Raw genomic sequence first — 5,369 nt, forward strand, 5'->3', positions numbered from 1 at the left:
AACCAGAACCAGGCCTCCACCTGCCGGTTCTCTTCCAAAATATAACAACAGAAAAAGTATAGTTGAATAATCCCACCTCGCTTTATTGTAAGGACTTGCACCTGTTCATATACCTTGCTAATTGCCTGGATTATCAGCAAGGTGTCCCAAAATAGCATGCACTGTTGACACGTCGTATCCTGTGGTGGATTGAAAATACCAGAACGATGGCCAAAGAGAGGATAGAAGGAAAGAAAAAAAACAGACTGCATAGACGAGACTAGCAGAGCACCGTGGGATGCGAAAGCTGGCGCCGCAGAGGAGAGAGGCGAGCGGGGCAGGTGCTGAGAGGAGCAGCGGCTGGGCTACTAGGGAGCTGTGGGCTGAGAGAGGGTACCGTCCTGCAGTCTGGCCGTGTGCCCGGAGCGGCTGTTCACAAACGGGCGACGTCGTATCTGACGACCAGCTGTACTCGACAGAATGAGTATTGATCATCTGGATATCTGTCAAAAGCTAATAAAATCCCCCCACCGTCTGCTCGGATTTTTCTAATTTTTTAAATATTTAGACCATTTACTGTGTAGATACATATAAATCTAAACCAATTATTTTTGGATGAAGGAATATTTAATTTCATGAGGGTTGAGCGTAAAGTATCTGCTGCTTAGTAATATAATATCATATGTTATTTTGACCAGCCCCAAAAAATAATTATGCACGTGAGGGTTATAAAGAGAATATCATGCATAACAAATCGTACTAAATAAAAATAAACCCGTTGCAACGCATGGACACTTTTGCTAGTATATACATACAGGGAGAGAATGCGATCTAGGGGTAGCGCCCCGGCCACCGCCGTCAATGGAGCCCACCCAGGCTTTCCTGGGGGCACCGTAGGCAATGTCCGCAGCAGAGAAATATCCCATTAATGTCAACAAAGCTCTGACCGATAGGACAACAAGCGCAACACCGATGGCCCACAACATTAATGTAAAATTTATGTTTGCACATTGATTAAAATCAGTGCATCCTATTTAAAGGGATGAAAGATCCACGGAACTCAGAGAAACACGCCTATTGTTCTTTCCCAAAAAAAAAAAAAGAAGACACACCTATGTTTCTTTGTATATGAAGTGAAGACGGGTGTGATAGTAGATTGACACAATCTGATAGCCGTGTAATTAGACTAGAACTAGGAGTCATTGGAAAGAAAATAACGGGAGCTCCGCAACACCTGTTTGTCGCCGAGTTTCCGGTTCATGTTTTGGCTTGTCTCGAAGCATGCAACAGCCTTCACCCTTGTGTGGTCTCCACGTCGCGCGATGAAGGCATGTACTCATCCCTACGCTTGACGCCTGCTTGCTGAACCTAGCGTCTAGGCGCGACGCGGCGCGTGTGGCTGGGAAAAGGACAGTCAAATCGACCACGCCACTCACGGGTACATACCCCATAAGACAAATTGACCGAGTCGCCATGGTGCAAAGCCTCATCATCCGTTCGCTCGCCAACCTATAGAGCTCGTCGGCGTCATCTGCTGGTACGTGGCCGACTGGCGACTAACACTGGCCACACTGTCCTGTACTAGTGTCACGTCAAGCAGGCTCTCTCCAGGCCCTGCGAAGAGGCACCCTTTCTCTCCTTGCTAGTTGTCCAAATCCAATCCACGAGTAGAACATAAATGTGAAAATATTTGCCGCAAATGATAAATGTCACTGTGATGTCAACAAGGCTCTGACCGAGAGGACAAGAAGCACAACAACAACGGTCCACAACATGTATGTTTGCACATGGATTAAAATCAACCTCGCCCTATTTAAAGGGGAGAAGGATCCATCGGGTTCAAAGGAACACACCTATTGTTCTTACCCAATTGCTAATAAGTGCACGGTGGCCGGTTTGTTTTGCCGAGCCCTCGCTTTGTGACCGTCCGATGGACTGGATCAGAATATGGTCGCGCGAGTCGTTCCGACAGCAAGTGAGAAAACCGGTAGTTCTTCACGGAACTCCGCACACCCGGCGCGGGCGCGCCTCCTTCATCCCCCTTCCTCTGCTTCACCGGCGACCGCCGCCGCGCCCATCACCTTCCGCCGCTCCACCGGCAAGCATCGCCCTGCCCCTCCACATCCTTCGCTCCATCGGCAAGCGCTACTGCGCCCCGCACCTTCCTCCCGCTCGACGGTGAGGGCCGCCCGCCCCCCCTCTTCTCCCGCAGGATCGACTGCTCGCCGCCCTGGCTTGGGGATTGGGGCACCACGGGGGATTTACCGGCGCGCTCCTCCCCCTGATCGACCAATCTCCCGACACCTCAGCTGTCCGAGTCCCCGGCGAACTCGCACCCCAGATCTCTTCCGTGAAATTCTGCCGTGGCGGTTCTCCCTCCCCTACTTCCCGAGATCTCCAGCACCGCTCCTGGCCTCCCCTACATCACAAGCTCACTGGGGCCTACAAATCTTGGTTCCCCTTCTAGGGAGAGGAGAGGGAGGACGTGTGTGTGTGGTGCTGGGCGGATGGGGTTTCTGCATTCAGTGCTCCCGGCCATGCGCCTCCTCCACCACCTATACCGTGCACGGTCGGCGCCGTCTCTTCTCCACCTGCAGCACTTGGTTTTAAACTAGCGAGCTATATACAGTTTGTGAGATGTAGGATAGATTTCACCCCGCAGACATAACCCCCAGCGTTTTTATTGTGTGTTTCCCCGTACTCCATGTTTTTTGCGATGGAGATTGGCATGAACTGTTGCCCCTAGCAACTCCATTGGACGGTTTTTTTTTCTTGGAAATAGTAGATGCTTTGACTAGTGGTCACATCCATGCTGAATTCTTCTACTGAATTTGCAGGTAGTGGTCACATCCATGCTGCTGGGCAGCGCAAAATGCTACACTGGTGCTCAAGTCTGAGGCGAAACTCCTACGGTGCACACAGGTTGGTGTTCTATTTCTCTCCCTTGGTACCTTTACCTTTCTGAAATGAGAATGCTCTCTGGAAATTTAGAGCTACTGCTGTCCTGGTAGCCAAGTAGCATACAAATAATGTCCGATGATTTCTTGTCTCGGTATTTGTACTTTTTTGCTAAGTTGTCGATGACTAGCTGAGTTTAGCCGACAGTACGAACTAGATGAGTTGCAGGTGGCATTAGTTGCATGCATTTTATAGGTGGTTCATTAAGGTCCAGGTCACAATTATTTTTTGGAAAAAGAACAAAATCAAATTCCACCGAAAAACAAACATTTGAACATACTAATTTATTCCGGCAGAACTGATGTAAAACAATTACACAAACATGGAGAGCAGCTGCATAAAGTTTTGAACAAAATGTATCCATATTTTCATTTTGGACAATTTTTTTAAAGCTGTTACCTTTTCTTACTCTTTAATGCACGATTTTTAATGAGACACAGCCTACTAATTTTTTACCACAGAATGTAATACATACTCTCTTTTTTGCTGAATTTTTTTCAGCTTTATTTTAAGACATCCATAGGTGTACAGAGAGATGGGGTGCGGCAGCAGATATGATCTATCAGTACCAAACACCAGTGACCAAGGTGAACCTATCTACTGCTAGGTTATTGGTAAGCAGGTTGCTAACTAGCTACTGCTAAGTCTACTAAGTTACTGCTAATTTGCTGCTATGTTGCTACTAAGTTGCGGCCACAAATACCTCTATTTGGGTTGTTTTTGCATCTGGTTTGGGGTCCAACAAAAGGTCTGGCTATTTAACTAAGTTGCTGCTGCAACCCTCCCTGTTGTTTCCAAGATCAATGTTAGTTGAATGGTAATATGCACTAAGTTGTTTTATTCAGCATACTTAAGTTGTTTCCATCATTTTAATCTAAGTTTTGACGTACTATCAAATTCCCCTAAGTAGTATGCTGATTTAATTAAGTTGCTTTTTGCTATCGCACTAAGTTGTTATTTCGTGAAAATTAAGTTGTACATTAATGATTTTAAACGAAGTTACCTTTTTTCATCCCCTCAGTTGTATACTGAATATAATTAAGTTGTTTTATTTAGCATATTTGAATTCTTTCCATCATTTAATCTATGTTGTTTAATTACCCCGTTCTCAAACCACTTTGTTACTACGAGATGATTTGTGTGTTATCTGCACGTACATGGGTAGTGGATCTAACTAAGTTGTAGGTTTTCAGATCTCCTAGTCCCTTTTTCCTATGCAGGTAAGTAGTTATTAGCTTATCTAGTTGCTTTTTGTGTGTCGGTAAGTTGCAGTTTGTCAGGCCATGACGTTGTAGTTATCATATTACCTAGTTGTTTTTTGTGGTGTAGTTAAGTTGCAGTTTGTCATGCCACAAAGTTGTAGTTATCAGATTACCTAGTTGCCTTTTGTGTGTAGCTAAGTTGCAGCGCTTGTAACCAACTTCTAATATCCTGGCCATAATGCTCCTTGGTTTTCTTCCCTTTGCAGATTGTTGGAACTTAAGCAAGATGAAGCATAAAACTTGGGAAGTATGTACAGCTGGCCTGATTTGTGCACATAATACCATCTAAGAGTGTTGATGCCTTAAACAAGTCCTTTGTAAAATTAGCATTAAAAATTCATGCTTGTGTGTCAATCCCATTGTAGTTTTACTGACTCTTGAATCTCATCATAGTTTTTTTCATGTATGCACTATGCTCAGAGGTATGAGGAGATGCTAGTACTTTCCTCCCGTTATGTCGCTTTTCCATTGGTTGTCACACGGGGCCTCTAGTGTTGTGCCTCGTGTCGTGGCACACATCACATGCCGGGGTTGATCGAGGTGGAGCTACACCTCAGGGCGTTGGCTGCCACAAAGACAACAAATTGTTTTTTCGGACATCTTCTAAGTTGTATTTTTATCGGCGATGTTATTGGTTCCGCATGTGAGATAAGTTGTAATCTTACACAATGAATTATAGACTCACGTGTTTGCTAAGTTGTATACTCACTATTACTAATTTGTATACCCCTATTGTAAAGTTGCTTGTCCTACCTGTGAAGTTCCATACCTCTACGCCTAAGTGTGAGCAATTAATTATTTTTAAGGAGTGCAACAATTGTGTCTTCTCTAGGTGCAACCTAGTAGGGGATGACGCAACTAAAACATTACTGACAACAAATTGTTTAAATAGTGCGGCAACTATAGCATCCACCAAATGCAATGGATGGTAAAGTTATGCATCATCATTGAAACTTGTCTATCATTGTGTCTAAGTTATCTACCAGTAGTACTAAGTTAGCTAGCATCACTGTTATGAAGTTGTGTACCATTGTCGTGAAGTTGCCTACCGATTTGCCGTGACACTAGAGTTGTTGCAATGGCGCTTCGAAAAGACAATAAATTGTTGGTTCAAACATATGCTAAGTTGTATTTTCATGCAATTTTTATTGTTGTCACACATGAGCTAAG

General features: G+C 44.7%; 1 long non-coding RNA gene across 1 annotated transcript; it reads left to right on the top strand.

The window, feature by feature from the left end:
* Window positions 1–1,899: 1,899 nt before the first annotated feature.
* On the top strand, window positions 1,900–5,115 carry LOC127293370 (uncharacterized). The gene is made up of 4 exons (XR_007845718.2): window positions 1,900–2,157; window positions 2,817–2,901; window positions 3,439–3,551; window positions 4,406–5,115. It is a non-coding gene; the product is annotated as an uncharacterized lncRNA (long non-coding RNA).
* The last annotated feature ends 254 nt before the right edge of the window (window positions 5,116–5,369 follow it).

The sequence above is a fragment of the Lolium perenne genome, chromosome 4, assembly GCF_019359855.2.
Source record: "Lolium perenne isolate Kyuss_39 chromosome 4, Kyuss_2.0, whole genome shotgun sequence".
In the NCBI taxonomy this organism is placed as follows: Eukaryota; Viridiplantae; Streptophyta; class Magnoliopsida; order Poales; family Poaceae; genus Lolium; species Lolium perenne.